The following is a 19,917-nucleotide window of genomic DNA, read 5'->3' on the forward strand; positions in this document are numbered from 1 at the left end:
TATGAAATATTCATAAGCAGGCATGTCTTTCTCTCCCCTACCCAGCTTGTACAAAGTATTGAATGTGTGGACTCCCTCTCTCTCTCTCTCTTTTTTTTGCAGTTTTTTTGGCTGGGGCTGAGTTTGAACCTGCCACCTCCAGTACATGGGGCTGGCGCCTTACTCCTTCAAGCCACAGGCGCCACCCTGTGTGGACTCTCTTTTGATGATGAAAAAATACACTTGACTCACTCCTTCTCCATCTTTCTTCCTCCTTTGAAAAAGCTGGAGGAAAACCATGGCTTCAATAAGTTTAGCCTCTTGTAGTTTATTTTGACAAGTGACCATGGGTGGGATTGAGGGAGTAGAGGGGAGAACAGTCTGCATTGAAAGTAACACATTGATTGTATTTGGAAACCTAAGAATCCTGATAAACTGTGCACCACAACAGATGTGCCTTGAATTACCCATCTTAACTGGGCCTGTGATTCCAAATAATTCCAAGTTGTGGCAGAAGAGAAATGGAAAGTCTCTAACATCAGCACATGTTTCATAATAAAATAAATTCTGCTTGACATATAATTAATGCTCAAATTCACACTCATAGAATTTTAAGTTGGTTCAGTGAAAGTCTACATTTTCCCTTACTCTTTGAAAATATGGGTCTGAACTGAGTTCCTAATTGGATCCTTTAAAAAAATTTCTTTTTTCCCCCTAAGTCTCTGTATAGTTACTTTAAAGGCAGTGTAAGCATCTTTTTCATAAAGTTTCCTTAACAAAATATTTTTTAACAGCCAAGGCAATTCCTTTGCTATATGAATGTTTCATAAGAATAGCAATCTAATAATAAAAATCCTTTCTACCCCTCAGCCTTTTGTTCTTGCACAGCCTTCTGGTGAAAGCTGGATAATCACCATATTGTGCACTGAACAAGTCATATGTTTGAACACAGCTGGAGGGACAGGTTTATAGGTGTGAGGTAAAGCTGGCTTTGAAATACCTTGTTTCCCTGGAACCTCAGTTCCAACTCACAGCTGGGCAGCTGCGTCTCCGTTCATTCTATAGAGTCACAAACAGTGTGGTTTTTTCTGTAACGATATTAAAGGTTCCTTGGGATGTTAATGCCCATAAGGTTTGGAGCTACGTTTGACGTCCGAAGAAGATTTCTGGGACATTCTTGTTTATTGTAATGAAAGAACTTATCCCTTGAAGTCGGCTACTGCCATTTAATCCCATTCCTTTTGGAAACTCAGTGAAAACTTGGCAGTGTCCTATGAAGCCTTCACAATCAACCTGGCTAATTTTCTGTTGACTCATGTGGTATTGTTGTTGTTCAGGTTGTACTTTTTAGGCTGGAATAATTATGCTGTTTGCTGAATCACATCAACATAAAAGAGTACTAGACCCAGGCCATTTCAAATGCTCTCCATATGACCACACAAGTTGACTCCACAGTTCCGATTGTAGTCTCTATTTGTAAAATGATGATAATGCTTGTCCTGTCATCAAATCTATGTTTCTAATCTCTAATCTCTAAAAGTTCGTTATGCATATTTAAATACATTTATTAATGTTTACAATAATTAAAAATTGATTAAAACTAATTTATGTTTGAGAATTTTGTAACATTCCAAGAAAATGCTAGTATTCTCGATCATGTTGTGATTTGAAGACTCAGTTCATTTGAAAAAATGGAGATATTATTATTACATCAAAATAGTTGCTTAGTTGAACTTAGTTGTTCAAATCTCATCTTTGGCAATGCCATATTAGCTAAGAGCTAGATATTTGGATAAAAACTATTCCATAAAGCACTTTGCTATGAGAAAAGTCTTGTCATTTTAGAACTGGGCTTTCTTGCATCTTAGGGGGAAAAATTACAAATGTAAGAAAAAGTAATGTGTGTGCTTGATAAAGAAATAGAGAGATAGAGATAGAAATGAGAGAGAAAAAAGGGGAGAGAGAGATGAATCTATTTGATAAGTAATGTGTGTTACTTCCAAACAATTTCTAAGAGCTTGTTGTCAGAAGTTCAGATTGATGCTACCAGTAATGTCACTCCAAAAAAATGTCAGACTGTCAGATTCTAAAATCTGGCCTTGTTTAAAATGTGAGCAGTTATAACAAAATGAAACAAAAAAAAAAAGAAAGAAAAAGGAAAAAGGATATATATTTACCAAAATAAAAATAGCCTATAAGAACCTACAGTAGATTTATTTCTACTGTTTTCACTTTGCTCTTCTTTAGAAACAAGTCTTCTCCACTTTTGACCATCAGAATATTTAGTTCTTTATGAGACTCTTCTGTCATAATCATCCTTTGAGAAAAGTTTCAAGAGGCTTGCTTTAATGGACTCTTCCTTTGTCTGTGAAGTCATCAATGGAGATTAGATGAGAGTCCTCAAATGGCAGATAATTGAAATTGCTTGGAATTAATTGTTTAGCAATTTTCTTTTTCTCTCTGACCAAAATGAAAAAAAAAAATAAATAGCAAGCAGTTTACTGTTGATGTTTCTTCAAAAATGGCATTCACTCTTAGAATTTGAAAACTATTAACTTGAATTACAAATCAAATATTTTTATGTTCTATCTTTGGAAAAAGATTCATTCCTAAAACAGTATTTTTCTTTGTGTTAGTTATTTATGTTATTAACCCAATAATGCTTAACGCCTTATCTTTTTATGTTTGTGTTTTATCTTTTTCCTTTTTCACTTAATTTTTTATTAGCAACAGAACAAAATAACTGACACATTGCAATGCTTTCCTAATTACATTTTGATGTTCTTTATTTTCACAGATGGGGAAAACAGAGTGATGAGATGGTAAGTTGTTGATAAATTTTCCTTGTTTCCTTTAAGCATTCTGGAAAGGTGTAAATAGAGAATTCAGCAAGAGAGAGTCCATTGCTTTTGCATGGTGCATCCTACTTCAGGGTACCTCTTTACTAGTTCTATTTCTCTCTCTTGGCTTGGCAATACTTGTGTCAATTAGAAGCTCTAATATCAGTTCAAAGGCCTTGAAATACAGGCAAAGAGCAGGCAAAAGGAGCTAATTACATCTGAGTCGGAAACTTGGTTGGGTCATTTAAAATCAGTGTGATGTTTGGCCCCTGACTTACCCTCTCTGAATCTCAGTAATGCATAATGATACCTAAGTGACAAGGTTCTTGTGAGAATTAAGTGACAAAGTTAGAGAAAGTACCTAGTGAAAGTCTGATATTAACATGTGCTCAATAATGATAGTAGTTGTTGTTCTTGCTATTGCCAGAAGTTTGCAGTTCAAATGCTAGGTCACATTTCTCTGGATTTCATAAATAGTTTTGGCTATGGTGTGGCTCATTTTATCAGAAATGTTTTGCTGAACATGACCCAATAAAAAATTTCAACTTTCCTCAATCAAAATAATTGTTTACTTAAAAGTATTTCATATTTGAATGCATTTATCCCACAAGCTCCCTTTGAAAAACAATTAAAAATAGTAGAGAGCTTTCTTAATTGTTCACAAATCTGGTTTCATAGATATTCAAATTAAGTGTCTTCATTTAGTTTTATGTCATTGTTAAAAGCATTCCTATTCTGATTACTACTATAACAATCAGAATAAACATATAATAATCATAGTAACAGCAGCAGTAACTGAAGTCAGATTAGCAGTGTAAGAAAGTAATCGCACTAATTCATCAGATATTCCACTGTGACCATTACTATCACTGATAAGACGGAGGATAGTTGAGCAGTTTTCTTAGTTTCTCAACAAATACTGAAGAGTTGCTGTAGATATGTTGTTTCTACTTGACTCACATAACTGGGCTTCTTGTTTTTAATATTTGATCTAAATGGGTTGAACAGACAAAGAAGTAGCAGTCATGAGCAGACCATGGAAATCAACACTGGACACCTCAGTTCTATATAAACAGTCCACAGACTGATCCAAATATACAAGGGCATTTTGTCTCTTCTACATTAAAGTTTGTCCAGTATTGGAAAAGATGATTACTTCTTTTAGTGTTTGCCCAACCATGTGAAATTAAAAAGTAAACAACCCCTCAAACCCCAAGAAAACCAGAAATATAAGCTATAAAAGTCAGATCTGGACTCTAGATAGATTTATGGAAATAATGTAATTCAGAAGACTTTTTAATGATTGTAAAAACAATAGACATTTTTAACCAAAATTTTATTTGGAACTATCTTCTTTCTTCAACATGCACCCTCAGGAGAAAAACAGATAAAAATGATGGTCCCTACTGAGAGTAGGTAGGTGGCCTCAACCCCTGCTTGTTCTGGTTTCCCCTTTCCCACTCTGAGACAGCTCCAGGGAACATTGTGGTTTAGAGAAATAGGTTTTAAAAACCACTGGAATAGATAAGCTTTTCTATTTTTAGAGGTTCAATGATTGAGGCTGAATGAAAAATAATGACTTGCTCTAGTTCATGAAACTATTTTGTTCACTCGAAAAATATACTCTAAGTACCTACAGAGACCCAGAGGATGCAGAGGTGACCGAAACATGGCAGTACAGTAGTGACCAAGATACTACTGATCACAATGATCACAGTTCACGAGGTCATAAAGCTTTCATTACAGCAGGAGTAGTGGGGAACACAGATGATCAAAAAAATACAAAAATAAATAAGCAAGTAATTTTAAAATGTGATATGAAGTAATAGGGATGGGGACCTCTAGACAGCTTACATATACAGCCAGTTCAAGATTGCTTTGGGGCACAAATCCAGAGTCGGAAACACAATTAAAATATTGACAGATGTTTTCATTTCTAAGTTGTCATGCATTTTAAAAGAACGATACCATACGCAAGAGTGAAAGAATTACAAATGTAGACTAGCAATCACTGTTTAAAGTAAATTAACGATTGCTTAACACATCTCTTTTTCCTGTTTTCATACATTTGAGCATATTTTTTAAATCAAGAAAAGCAAAATGTCCTTTCAAATGTGAAGATATAGAGAAGTTGAATTAGTTTCTATTTTGAATAAGATGTCTAAGAAAGTTCAGTGTAGTGGTTAAAAATAACAGAATCAGATATCTCACAGCTTACCATGGACCAAATTAAGACCATTTTAATTTTTGTGATGCAGCACCTAATTTGATATAAATGGACTCTGCTATGAATCTATAGATCTTCTACTTTAATACATAAATAATGATTACTGACTATGGGTAATATATTTTACTAGCATTGTGAAAAGAAAAGGTCATCGAATCATTAAGAGTTCCTAGCTAGCTTCAGATGTACTCATACAATCTAATTGGGGAAATAAAATATACTTTATATACACAAGGTTTTACAATGTAAGAAGCAAATAATAGAACACAAATATTTTGCATAGAATATTGATTGGGAAGAAATTACTGTTTTTCAGAGTGATTGCAGAAAGTTCATAGCAGAATGTGGTATGTCAATTAAATTCTAAAAAATACAATGCAGGTGGGTAAGTGCTGGGAAGAAAGTAAGTAGCAAGGAAGTTTACAAACATGAGACTGTCATAAGCAAAGGCTCTGTGATGGGAATAAACAAGAATTATTCAGTCAGCAGTATAACTGGACAAGAGAAGAAAGTTTATGCCAGGAGCTAGTGGGAAAAAGTTGCAAAGATAGATTTGTGATTATGAAAGGTCTTAAATACTAGCTGAAGAGCGGATTTATTCTATTACATTAGGGAGAACAGTTTGTGCATTCAAGATTTCTGAGTAGGGAAAAGATGTGAAATTCATTTAGGTTGGATTTGTCTAATCCTGTGTGCTCATTTTGAGGAGTCTAAGGTCCACCAAGAGTAATTGCCTCGTCTGAGTCTGGCAATTGGTCCTTCTGGAGCATTTCCTTGTTTTCTGGTTCATTTTTGTGGCATACCAGGAAGCCTCTTAAGCTGAGGACAAGTTTTTGTTTGTTTTTTTTTCAGATAATTGCATAGCTGAGAGTGACTATGGTACATTAGAGAGCAGAGAAACAGTTTAGACTAAGTCTGATGAAATGTTAAAGGCCTTGTAAAGGTCTAAATTAGTGTTGCTTAATGTCTTAAAACCCGATCTTTCTTTAGATGCATAGAATCAGTCTTATGCCCTTTACTCCTTCTGAGAAACTTAGAAGCAAAGTATCTTGATGATAAGCAATGAGAATATATCATATGTCAAACTACACATACCCATTGATGTGAGCTATGTCTATCTCTCCTTATTCCTATTGACATTGACAGCCATTAACATGAACACAGGTGGTGGTAGGAAGGAAGGAACAGCTAGCTGCAAGGGATTCTTTGAGGAATGACCCCTGGGACTTATAGCACTTGATGGCTAGTTGGGAAGTTGAGAAACATGGTAGTAAGGGTACATTCCAGGCTTTAGTTTCCAGAGTGTTCATTCAAAGGATGTCAACAGGTCATATAGGTTTGAGGAAAAGGACAAAAACATAATTATTCTAAAGAACAGGGTTTCTCAGAGTCTTTAATATCTCAAACTATGTACATTATGACTCTTCATGATTGAAACAAAGCATTTGGCCCTTTGCAGACATACTTGACTTAGCTCTTACTATATAGGACTGTGGTTTATGGAAGACATTTTTGGGATATGCACCTCTAAGTTATTAGCAAGCCTCTACCTGAAAGCTTTCTGACCAAGTGACAGAGACTCAAGAGCGTGTGTCTTCCTACCTTGACCTTTTGTCCTGATTTGAACACTTTCTCTACCAAGAAACAACTTGCAAAATATCATTCCTGGCCTTGAGTAACTCAGTCTACATGCTGGCCTGGATCTATGATTATTTGGATCTTAACTGACCTTTTGCCGGTCACCTACCTTCAATCATGCTAATATTATACAAATAATAATCCCCCAAATTTCTTTTTATCTTATTATTTCCTAAATTGGTAGTCTACTACCAATTATTCCTACTGTGGTCAAAGGCAGGAAGATGGGTCATATAAAAGATAAGCTGCAAGAGAATATGATAAGAATATGATGTTAGACTCTAACTTTCAATTCAACTTTATATAAGGCTCCAAAATTTATAAAAAATATTGGCAGTGCCAGTTCTTACAAAGCCAAAAGCCTAAATGGGGGGAAAAATTAGTAGCAAGGTGGTTGTTCTTTGTTTCTTCATACCTGATTTTTTTTTTTTTAAATGAGACAGTGTCTTTATCTCTCTCTGTTGCCCTGGGTGGAGTACCATGGCATCATTGCTCACAGCAATCTCAAACTCTCTTGAGAATCAATCAGTCTGCCAACTAGCTGCTACAACAGGTTTGTGCCACTATGGCCAGTTTGCTTTTCTATTTTTAGAAAAGGAAAGAGAGGGGTCTTGATCTTATTCAGGCTGGTCTCAAACTCCTGAGCTCCAGCAATCTACCTGCCTCGGCATCCCGGAGTATTAGAATCACAGGCATGACACACTTGAAAAATTTTAAGTGCATAGGAAACATATCTAGGAGTTAAGTGCTGTTATATGGTATTATAATAACCAGTTTGCCTGATAAGCTCTTTAAAAAGGAAACTCCACAGATGAATTCAACATGCATTCATCATCTTGGGTAGATAAAAATAAAATGAAATATCTGAAGATAATATCAGAAATCAAATATGGAGGGGAGGAGAGATAGAGGGGAAATAGAGGGAATAATTTGGGGAGCAGAAGAAATTTGGAGAAATAAGTTACTAGAAAATGTTTAAAAGGGTTAAGATGAGCATCCATAGGACAAAAGCCAGAGTAATATATTTAATAGTTAGTTTAAATAAACCTCAATTACTACCTGAAAAGTGATCAAAAGTATAGTTTCAGCATATTCAGCATGTCTTTGAGAAGGTCATAGTTATAAATAAGCCATTTACTGCCATTAATTACCAAGTTTATGAAAGTATTTCCAAGAAAACATTTCCCTCCCAGTGGGGATTCTCTCCTTTATTTCCCATAAGAAATAATTATTTCCATTTTATGCAGAGTCAAAAGCTTTGCTGCTCTGATAGCCAAGAGTCTATAAACCACTTTGCAGGTAAGAGCCTTCTTATCAGAAATGGGCTTCTCAGGAAGCTCCAAATTAGGAGCAATAGTTAGAGACTGAGGAGGACTGCAGGGGGTCCATTTCTCTCATTCCCATAGGAAGTAACTTTAACTCTGATTTGGAAGTAAACTCGAAAATACTATACAAAGGCTTAATCTAATCAGCTGATTGAAGCACTCTGGGTGTGTGATCAAAGAACACATTCCACAGTTTCTAGAGACCATTTTGCTGCAAAGATGGATTGCAAGGCTTCAACATTTCAGAGCAATAAAACCATGTTGGTTTTCTCCCTTCTAAGACACATTTCAGTCATTGACTTTTCTTGTGCATTACTCACCATTAACCACCAAAATTAAGCTACTCTGTTGCTCATCAATAGACAGACTTATTTTGCTCATTAGCACATGTCATTTCTTGGAGTCTTTTGTTTACTGCAACAAGGGTAGGATTAAAATATTTTTTAAAAAATAATTCACAGCAGCATGTACTTTTTTTATGACATTAATTTCCTGAGTAACCAATATTGAATCATAAATTGCTGGAAATTGTATTTTAATCACAGAATATTACTGCTCAAGGACCATGAGGTACTATAATTAATCACAATGTTTTGTTTATAGTCAATAAAGGGAGAAGATGTCACAGTAACCCTTGGTTCCCTATAGTTTCACAAATCATGACTTAACTGAACTTTAGAAACCATGTCAGTCAGATCAATTAAACAAATACAAGGACATCCAAGAATTTCCTATTAAGCATTCGTCAGAAACAAAAGAGATATTTCTGACAGCAAGAAGTGTAAGGACCATAACTCCATTTTGTTAAAACTAACTTCATCTTGTCCCTCAGCCTTCATTTTGCATCTGCATACCAAAGGCGTTAGGCAACCTGCTTCTTCCCCTGCCCCCCGTCCTTGCTCCATGATCTGCGCCCTTGCACAACATCTGCTCTGAGCGATAGCAACACTCTCCCAGACAGCCAAGAACAAGTACTGCTCAGTCCCCTAGACCCCCTATCAGCTTGCTCCAGTGGCTCATCTCACACCCCCTCCCTTTTTTTTTTCCTTTCTGTACCCTTAAAAACCTCCCTCCTTTTCAAGATCGGGGCTTCTCTGCTCTCCTGCTGCCCCAGAACCAGGAAGCCCCAGGCTCAAGCTTGTAAATAAATAACCTCTTGCTTTTGCATTGGACTTGGTCTCCAGGTGATTTATGTGAGGGATCCTGCGACTTGGGCACAACATTTGGGGCTCATCCAGGAGAACCCCCCAAAATCACCAAGTACCTGCTCCAGAGGTGAGTGTGTGTGTGTGCCGGCATTTGTCTTGTCCTGTTCCGTGTTGGTTCCATTTGTCGAATCTATAGTCAGGACGTGGAATCCCTGGCAGAGTAGAAGAGGGGACACCCCATGGATGGGGGACTGGGACATGGAATCCCCAGTTTCGGGTTACGAAGACCATGGAGAGGCGATCCTTCTGGTTGAGAGACAAGGTGGGTCGCGACCGCCAGATGGAGTTACACTGTCGTCTCATTTTCAGTTTTGCCTGAAAACCTGCAAGGGCAGGCTTCTGTTTTCTGGAGGAATCTTGGGTGTTATTTGTTTTGTCTGTGTTTTATTATATTTGGAGGGTGACATGGGACAGACGCAGATGACCCCCCCTCCCTAACTTTGACTCATTTCTAGGACTTCAAAGACAAAGCCCAAGAGTATGGCTTTAATGTGTCCAGAGGTAAACTTGTGGTTTTTTTGCAGGAATGAATGGCCAGCGTACAACGTGGGATGGCCACCAGAGGGCACCTTCATCTCCCCATTATCTTTCAGGTCAAAGATCGATCTGGAACTGGGCACCCGGACCAGATCCCATATATAACTGCTTGGCAGGATCTTGTGGAGAACCCACCATCGTGGTTAAATCCCCTCCTTCCTCCATCAGGCAAGGAAGTAGCTAAACTCCCTAGCCTTGAAGGAGAAAAAGGAGAAGTCCCCTGAACCCACTGCCCCTCTCCCAGTCCTCTAAGGAGGAACTGATCCAGAAATGCTCTTCCCCCCTCCCTATCAACCCTCACCTTGGGAGGCACCTGTTCCTCAGAGTCCACCTGGCAGTGAGGCCACTCCAGCCCCAGGTCCAGAGGGTAACCACTGGAGCCTACTTCACACCCACCGTAGAGCCCTGTGTGATCTGACGGCAGACTCCACAGTGTTGCCTCTCCGTGCGGTGGGCCCCCCAATGGAGTGAACCCCCTGAATCAGCCGTACCACTATTGGCCTTTCGCCACAAGTGATCTCTATAACTGGAAAATGCAGAATCCTAAGTTCTCCAAAAAACCTACTGCCTTGATTGACCTCTTAGACTTAATTCTTTTACCCACCAGCCTACCTGGGATGATTGTCACCAACTATTACAGTTTCTTTTCACCACTGAAGAATGGAACCATATCTTGGCTGAGGCCAGGAAGGCTGTTGAGAATGCAGACAGAAGCCCCACCACCAACCAGGCTCTCATCAATGCCGCTTTTCCTCTTACTCGCCCCAATTGGGACTCTAATACGGGAACAGGTCAGTTAAGACTCCAAGTCTACCACCAGACTCTAATGAGGGGTCTCCGTAAAGTGGCTAGAAAGCTGACTAATTTGGCCAAGGTAGGTAATGTACCGCAGGAAAAGGCAGAATCCCCAGCAGCTTTCTTAGAAAGAATTATGGAGGCATTCCACATGCACACACCCCTAGACCCTAAAGCTGAGGAGAATAGAGCAGCAGTTGTCATGTTCTTTGTTAATCAGTCAGCTCCAGACATTAAGCGCAAGCTGCAGAGAATAGATAGACTGGGCGAGAAGTCTTTGCAGGACCTCTTAGAAGTTGCTGAAAGAGTCTACAACAACCGTGAGACCCCCGAAGAAAAGCAAACGAAGGTGGCTAAAAGACAGACCCAAGAATTAGCCAGGATCCTCCTGGCCTCCACAGCCCCGACCTTGGACGAAAGAAACAGGTGGCTGCACTGACTGGTGGCAGGAGGTAAGGAGGGTTCCCCAGGCAGGGAAAGGCTCCACCACCAGGATGATCAGTGTACCTATTGTAAGGAATATGGGCCTGGGACTGCCCCAAGAAACCACCTCCAGACCTTCATGCCCCCCCTCAGTGCCAGTCTTGGAACTGAGCGAGCTTGAATGGTAGGGGGGTCAGGGCTCACCACCCCTTCCCGAGCCCCAGGTAACTCTCAGAGTGGAGGGGACCCCAATTAATTTCCTGGTAGATACTGGAGCCCAGCATTCAGTCCTAACACAGGACCATGGCCCTATGGATGCCAGGAAATCATGGGCCCAGGGGGCCATGGGCATCAAACAATATTCATGGACTACCTGAAGAACTGTGGACTTAGGCGTGGGCTGGGTATCCCATGCATTCATGGTCATTCCAGACTGCCCCTACCCTCTCTCCTTGGGCGAGACCTCCTAACTACGGTAGGGGCTTGTATCATCTTCAAAGATGAAGGACCCCTTGTCACAGACCAGTGTGGGAGTCCCATATAAATACTCAACCTTTAACTTGAAGATGAGTACAGACTGCACCAGCAGCAGCCTGAGGGCCATCAGTCAACAGATGTCACTGTATGGCTGAAAACCTACCCACTTGCCTGGGCTGAAACTGGAGGAGTGGGGCTAGCTGCCCACCGACCACCGGTCATCTTAGAGCTCAAGCCAATGGCTGAACCTGTATGTGTATGGCAGTATCCCATGTCTCAAGAGGTCTGGCGGGGCAGCACGCCTCATATCCAGAGGCTTCTTAAGAGCAGGATACTAGTGCCCTTTCAATCTGCATGGAACACTCCCCTGTTGCCTTTAAAAAAGCCACTGACTAAGCACTGACCTAAGAGAGGTCAAGAAGCGAGTATTAGACATCCACCCCACTGTCCCAAACCCTTATACCCTATTAAGTGCTCTCACCCCTGATCGAGTATGGTACACTGTTCTCGACTTAAAAGATGCCTTCTTCAGCCTCCTGCTAGCCCCCCAGAGCCAGGCAATGTTGGCCTTTGAGTGGAATGATGAAGAGCAAGGGATCCATGGTCAACTTACCTGGACCCGGCTGCCACAAGGGTTCAAGAACTCCCCCACCATCTTCAATGAATCTTTACATGAAGACCTGAGTGAGTACCGGCAGCAACACCCTCACCTGACTCTTTTACAGTATGTAAATGACATTCTGATCACAGCCGAGACAGAAGCAGAATGCCACCAAGGCACCCAGGACTTGCTGACTGCACTAGGAGCTCTGGGGTACTGAGCCTCTGCCAAGAAGGCTCAGATTTGTCAACAAACTATGAGTTATCTGGGGTACATCCTTAAGGATAGGCAGCAGTGGCTGTCCTAGGCAAGAAAAAAACAGTTCTGAATATCCTCCCCAAACCCCCTCCCCCCCGACCACAGCGAGGGGTGCGGGAGTTCCTTGGGTCAGCCAGGTTCTGCCGTCTGTGGATTCCAGGGTTCATGGAGATAGCAAAGCCCCTCTATGAAGCCACCCAGGATAGCCTGCCTTTCCAGTGGAGCATAGAACAAGAAAGAGCCTGAAATGAGCCTTGCTCTCCCCCTGGCCCTAGGACTCCCAGATATTACCAAGCCCTTTCATCTGTATGTAGATGAGCGCAAAGGCATAGCAAAAGGGGTGCTTGCTCAATCGCTTGGTCCCTGGACCCGGCCCGTTGCCTACCTGCCAAAGAAACAAGACCCTGTAGCGGCAGGCTGGCCCCCATGCCTATGCATCATTGCAGCTACTGCATTGCTGGTTAAAGATGCAGATAAATTAACTTAAGGGCAAGAACTATTAATCATGACCCCTCACGCCATTGAGGGAGTCCTCAAACAGCCACCAGATCGGTGGGTTAGCAGTGCCCGACTTGCCCACTACCAGGGCCTTCTGCTGAACCCTCCACAAATCCGATTCCTCCAAAGATCTTTCTCAATCCGGCAACCCCACTGCTGAATTCGGACCTAGATGCCCCCCTCCATGACTGTGTTAACATCCTAGCCCAGGTTCACAGCGTACGCCAGGACCTTACGGACCAGCCCCTCCCTGACACGGCGGCCACCTGGTACACAGATGGGAGCAGCTTCATACAACATGGATGCAGGTACACGGGAGCAGCAGTGGTGTCTGAGACTGAGACCGTATGGGCAAAGCCCCTGCCACCTGGGATGTCAGCTCAAAAGGCTGAGCTCATAGCTCTAACACAAGCCATGACCCTGGGGAAAGGCCTAGACTTAACATCTATACCGATAGCTGATATGCCTTCGCCACTGCCCACGTACATGGGGCAATTTACCAGGAGAGAGGACTCCTTATGGCGGAGCAAAAGACTATCAAAAATAAAGATAAAATACTTGACCTCCTAAAGGCCTTATGGCTTCCCCAGAAACTAGCCATCATTCATTGCCCTGGCCATCAGTGGGGCGACTCCCCTGTAGCCAGAGGCAACCAGCTCACCAACCAGGTCGCCAGGACTATAGCCACTTTGGCTATCCAAGAGCTTCCTATACTACATTGCCAGACCCTGGACCCCCAACACTTCCATAATCCCCGGAGTATACTCCGGAGGACCTAAAATGGATAAAGCAGATCCCACAAGCCCACTCCTCCAAGAAGTACAACGGATGGTATATCACCTGTGATGGCAAAGTGCTTGTGCCAGCAAAACTAGGACAGGAAATCCTCCATAGGATCCATTCATCCATCCACCTACGGTCACGCAAAATGAAAAACTTGCTGTGCCATGCCAAAATCAAAATACAAAGCCAGAATACTAAAATTGACAAAGTCATAGCTTCATGCAAAGTATGTATTGTAACTAACACTGTATCTAACTCCCACAATCCAAGGTTTAGAGAGTGTAAGATGGAGCCAGGTACGTACTGGGAAGTGAACTTTACTGAAGTTCAGCCAGGTAAATATGGGTACAAATATCTCCTTGTTTTTGTAGATACATTCTCAGGATGGGTAGAAGCATTTCTGACCAGAAATGAGACTGCGCAGGTAGTAGCAAAGAAAATACTGGAAAATATAATGCCTAGGTTTGGGTTTCCTAATCAGATAGGATCAGATAATGGCCCAGCCTTTACTTCTCAGATAATGCAGTGTCTAGCAGAAGCCTTGGGGACTAATTGGAAATTGCATTGTGCCTCTTGACCCCAAAGTTCAGGACAGGTAGAGTGGATGAACCACACCCTAAAACAGACCCTGACTAAATTAATCATGGAGACTGGCAGTGACTGGGTGTCGCTCCTCCCCTTTGCCCTGTACAGGGTGCGAAACTCACCCTACCTTATAGGAAAAACTCCCTATGAAATTCTCTTTGGAAGGCAACCCCCTATCATCCCTATAGTCCCTCACTTACATTACAATGACCTCACTTCAAAGGGCCCGGATCTTAAAGCTTGGAAAGATTATGCAGTAACTTTACATTTTTATCAAAAGGCACAACAAGCTGATTGGGAGAGGCTTATAGCCCTCTACAGCTCAGGACCTGTCCCTGAACCACACGTTTTCCAGCCTAGAGACTGGGTGTACGTGAAACGTCACCGACAAGAAACGCTGGAGCCCTGGTGGAAGGGCCCATACACTAGTCCTCGTTACTCCCACCGCACTCAAGGTTGACAGCATCACCTTCTGGATACATTACATGCATGTTCACCTCGTGGACCAGTTCACCATCAAGGAAGACTCCACCCACCAGTGAAATTCCGACGGGACCCTAATAACCCACTGAGACTCAAACTGCAGAAATGCCAGGATCCCTGATGCCACCGTATGTGTACCACTTACTGACTTATTCTGCCTTGCTGATTATACCCCTCACTGCTAACCCTCATTGCTCCATTAGGATAACGTGGCCAGTCACTGATGCTAGCACAGGGATGGTGCTCAACCAGACCTCTGGAGTTCACCCTAAGGGTACTTGGTTCCCAGAGCTCTTAGTCGACCTATATGATCTGGTAGGAATTAGACCCTGCCCCTCAGGGTGGCAGTCATATTGGTCCAGAAATGCTCCAACCAAGTACTTTTATGTCTGCTCTGATCACCTTCCTAATAAATGTGGAGGAGCAAGTTTATATTTCTGTAACTCATGGGACTGTGTTTCCACCGGGCAATTATGGTGGAACCCCCCAAGACAAGGAGACTTCATCCAAGTAAAGAGGAAGGGTGTTTGGAGAGGGCATACCTGTGTAGGAGGCCCCAAACCTGACACAGTTAGTATCACCTTTATGGAAAAAGGAAAGTGAATGCTGGATTGGGAACTCGGCAGATGGTGGGGCGTGAGACTGTACAATGCGCACAGCACAGACCCGGGTAATGTTTTCCAACTCAAAATCTTATACACCCCTGTTAATAATAAGCCTGCTGTAGTAGGCTCTAATATAGTGCTTAAGCCTCCCCCTGCAGTCACCCCTAAACTCCGTGACTCCCCTGACTCCCCCGACCAAGCATTCAGTACCCAAAGTCTGATTCTAAACCCCACACCTGCGCCTACCACAGATCCCTATCCACTTTGGAAATTAGTCATTGCTACATATCGAGTCTTAAATACTTCCAGACCAGACCTTACTAAGTCCTGTTGGTTATGTGTAGAAGCCAGACCCCCATACTATGAGGGAATTGTCCTAATAAGCAAACCTAAGATCAGCTCCCAGGCTAGTGACTGCCGTTGGCAACAGTCTAAGCCCCTAGTAACCCTACAGTCCATTATAGGACAAGGAACCTGTATAGGTCAGACACCCGCCCCCCCCAATACCAACATCTATGTACTCAAATTCTCACCTGGGATGGGACTGGATATATAATTCCCACCAACAATTCCTGGTGGGCTTGCTCAACAGGGCTCACCCCATGTCTACATGGAGCAGTCCTTGATTTAACCTGGGGCTTTTGTGTCTTAGTGCAGCTCATCCCCAAGCTGATCTATCACTCAGAGGAGGACTTATCTTAGGCCTATGAGTCAGCTGCAGGCACACTTACAAGAACCAAGAGAGAACCAGTCACAGCAATAACTCTAGCCATGCTCATGAGACTAAGTATAGCAGGAGCAGGCACAGGAATCTCCTCCTTAGTCCTACAAGACAAGAACTACAGAGCTCTGCATGCTGCAATAGACTTAGACATAGAAAGAATAGAAAACTCCATTTCCCACCTTCATAAGTCCCTAACTTCCCTCTCTGAAGTAGTACTCCAAAATAGGCGGGGACTAGACTTACTGTTCCTTCAGCAAGGTGGATTATGTGTAGCCCTAGGAGAAGAATGCTGTTTTTATACTTACTACTCAGGAGTAATCAAACAGTCCATGGAGTTAGTGAGAAAAGGTCTCCGCAAAAGAAAACTCGAGCGGGAACAGTCTCAGAGCTGGTATGAATCTTTGTTCAGCAAGTTACCCTGGCTCACAACTAATTTCAACCATAGTGGGCCCACTTATAATCCTATAACTGCTATTAACTTTCGGCCCCTGCATAATTAATACATTACTGGCTTTCATCTGAGCTAGAATTAATACTGTTCAATTGATGGTCTTACGGGCACAGTATACCCACTTCAGCACTGAACGCACCAGCAATGGCATAGAGCTAGGGCTGGTAAAAAGCACTGAAGACCCATGATTGGATCTTCTAGCCACAAGAAAAGGGGGAATGTAAAGACCAAGTTAACTCCATTTTGTTAAAACTAACTTCATCTTGTCCCTCAGCCTTCATTTTGCATCTGCATACCAAAGGCACTAGGCAACCTGCTTCCTCTCTCGGCTCCCCGTCCTTGCTCAATGATCTGCGCCCTTGCACAACATCCGCTCCAAGTGATAGCAACACTCTGCCAGACAGCCAAGGAAAAGTACTGCTCAGTCCCCTAGACCCCCTATCAGCTCACCCCAGTGGTTCACCTCACACCCCCTCCCCTTTTTTTCCTTTCTGTACCCTTTAAAACCTCCTCCTTTTCGAGATCAGGGCTTCTCTGCTCTCCTGCTGCACCAGGACCAGGAAGCCCCAGGCTCAAGCTTGTAAATAAACAACCTCTTGCTTTTGCATCTGACTTTGTCTCCAGGTAATTTATGTGAGGGATCCCGCGACTTGGGCACAACAGAAGGAACAACAATTAGTAGTTGTGAGTAAAGTCTGACAGAAATCATTGCAAGAAAAGGAGCAATGATCCTGTGAAAGAGTGGCCACCAAAACACTGGATCACACAGAGTAAGGAGCAAGATTCTGTGGATTCCCAGGGAAGGATTTTAGTTATCACAAGTGAAATGTTTATTGAGCACATTGTCAGGTAAATCTTGCCTTTTGCTAGTTTCTGATTCAGGTCTACTTTGCTTTACACGGTTGAAAATTTTCTGAAACTTTACAAGTGAAATTTTATAAAACAAGCTATAATAATGTGGTGGGTGGGGAGAACATTTGAAGAATGAACAAGGAAGCCAAATGTGTAGAAAATTTTGAAATAGAAATATTGCCTCCTTGCTCCCTGGCTTCTTGGTTTTGGAGGTGAGCATTTTGTGTGTAGGTTTTCATTCAAGAATAATGCACCTCCTCCTTTTGATACAGGACAGGTGGCGTGGTGGTACCCCAGCCAGCTTAGCAGAGCTGAGCTGGAAGACCTGTCACCTCCGCCTTGGCCGTTTTGGTGTGGTAGCAGCCAGAAGAGGAACCAGAGAGCTGGAGGGTAGGCAAGGGTGGGGGGGCCTCCCACCCCCACCAGACGCTGCAATAGTCAAAGGAGCGGAACAATTGGTGGGGAGACACTGGCCGCCTCCGTGTCTCCTTCCCTTTACACTTATGACTGAATACAGAACCCCCATTTCCTATGCCTAGGTCAATTTCATGTAAGTTTCCTAGGCCTCAATTCCGTGAGTGGACTGTGTCCATTCATTAAACCATTCATTCACCATGCCCCAGCTGAAGACTGTGTCCATTCATTAATACATTAATTCACCTTTACCCAGCGGAAGACTGTGCCCATTCATTTCCTGGCCAAGGAACCCATGCACTTATGTATACCACTAGACTAAGAGAGACAGAAGAGAGAGACAAAGAGAGCTTTTCTCCCTGACTTGGGTTTTCTCTCCGGGAGCTTTAGTGTTTTCGTATTTTTTTTTTTAGCTTTTTTTTTTTTTTAAATTAAATTATAGCTGTGTACATTAATGCGATCATGGGGCACCATACACTGGTTTTATGGACCGTTTGACACATTTTCATCACACTGGTTAACATAGCCTTCCTGGCATTTTCTTGGTTATTGTGTTAAGACATTTACATTCTACATTTACTAAGTTTCACATACACCCTTGTAAGATGCACCACAAGGGTGAAGGTGTAATCCCACTAATCACCCTCCCTCCGCCCATCCTCTCCCCTCCATATCGTATTTTTTTCTGTAAATAAATTCTGTCTTACCACTGATCTGTGGTCTGTGGATTTATTCTTCAAATCACCAAGACCAAGAACCTGAAATTCTGGTATCACTTTCATGTTTCCAAGAGTAGGAGAAGTAGAATCAGTTACCTGAAGCAGTGTCTATATGTTTAAAATTGATTTGCCGGCTTTCAGCAAACGGAGATAGTCCTAACTTGTTTGACTGAATTGGTGAATCCATAATTGATGAATAATTGGACAGTTCAGTTAACAGTATCAAATCCTTTGTAATGACTGCCTATCATTGAGCATTGCAAAAATAATGTACTATGAAAGACAATCGTAAAGCTACTCAGCACTTGCTCTTCTAAAACACGGGAAGCGCTACAAGTGAGCTCCAAAAAATAACAATGAAAGGTGAAAATGAAGAGTCCTATTGATTATGTTTTGATTTTAAGAAATGCACTCCTGCATTTTCATATTACTTCTATTAAATTAGGAACATACAAAGTGAGAGAAGAGGTTATTAGTTCTATTTGTGTCAAATGCTAGGACTTTGTGTGTGTGTGATTGAATTAGTTGTTAGCAACAGATGAAGGTTAGGGAAGGGTAATGGAGATTATCTGACCTTAGAGTCATCTTAAGAGAGCTTTCTCCTTTTTATGCTAATGAAAAGTGGTTTGCTATTGACTTTTCCCCATGTGCTATTTCTTGAATCATTCAAGCTTCTCTAAATAAATTTGTCCATCTGTCCAGGCATCATGGCATCTGACAAATGTTAAAGTTTCTTGAAGGCATTAGATTTTAAAATAATCTTTAAAATAGACTTATTGGAGTGGCTTAATTATAATACATGTTACAAATTTGGGCTTCTGTAAAACATTTATGTGAATAAAATCAACTTTAAAATTTGCATATTGTGGTGTGGTGTAAAACTTCCTTTTTAAAAAGGGTTCCATAAATACAGAAGTTTAAAAACCAACACTCTGATACACACCCTGGAGATGTGCCAGATTGAAAGCAGAAATTTGAGTGTTTCAAGATGTAATGTGTTATGCTCAAGGACATTACTCTCATTTTTATTGATAATTTTTTTAAAGTTCATTAAGCCTGCTATTTCTTCCTCTAATTCTGCTGTTTATGGGAACTTTGCAGACTTTCCTGTTCACATGGGGAATCCACATGAACAAATTTTGTAGTTTCTGCCTTTAATGAATCTGATTTCTTTATACCACTTCCATCACCATCGCCTTATAACAGATTTGGAGTATGTTAACTGTGCTGCTTATTTTTACCCTTTTATCCCCATTGCTTCCTGTATCTATGTGAGCTCATGCATGTGAACACTGACACACAAATACACACGGACACCTACAAGGTCTATTTATCACACAGTTTGTCTTTAAACTACAAACAAGTCATACCTTTTCCATTTAAATCCCATCAATGGCTTTCCATATCATTCAGAATAAAATCCAAAATTCTTGCCATGCCCTGTGACAATCTCACCTTCACTTACCTCTGTGGCCTCATTTCCATCTCCTGATGC

General features: G+C 41.7%; 1 protein-coding gene and 1 long non-coding RNA gene across 6 annotated transcripts in view; one reads left to right on the forward strand and one right to left on the reverse strand.

Moving 5' to 3' along the window:
* PIK3C2G (phosphatidylinositol-4-phosphate 3-kinase catalytic subunit type 2 gamma) overlaps positions 1-19,917 on the reverse strand; it is a 453,317-nt gene that overhangs the window by 180,082 nt on the left and 253,318 nt on the right. The gene's annotated exons all lie outside the window — the stretch shown is intronic.
* Positions 10,072-18,382, forward strand: LOC128561746 (uncharacterized). 3 transcript variants are annotated; one of them, XR_008373327.1, is made up of 5 exons: positions 10,072-13,114; positions 13,961-14,013; positions 14,107-14,184; positions 14,455-17,207; positions 17,562-18,382. It is a non-coding gene; the product is annotated as an uncharacterized LOC128561746 (long non-coding RNA). The 3 variants fall into 3 exon arrangements; XR_008373328.1 differs by having other exon boundaries at positions 14,455-14,785; positions 16,712-18,382; XR_008373326.1 differs by having other exon boundaries at positions 14,455-18,382.

Source organism: Nycticebus coucang, chromosome 12, assembly GCF_027406575.1.
Source record: "Nycticebus coucang isolate mNycCou1 chromosome 12, mNycCou1.pri, whole genome shotgun sequence".
Taxonomy (NCBI): Eukaryota; Metazoa; Chordata; class Mammalia; order Primates; family Lorisidae; genus Nycticebus; species Nycticebus coucang.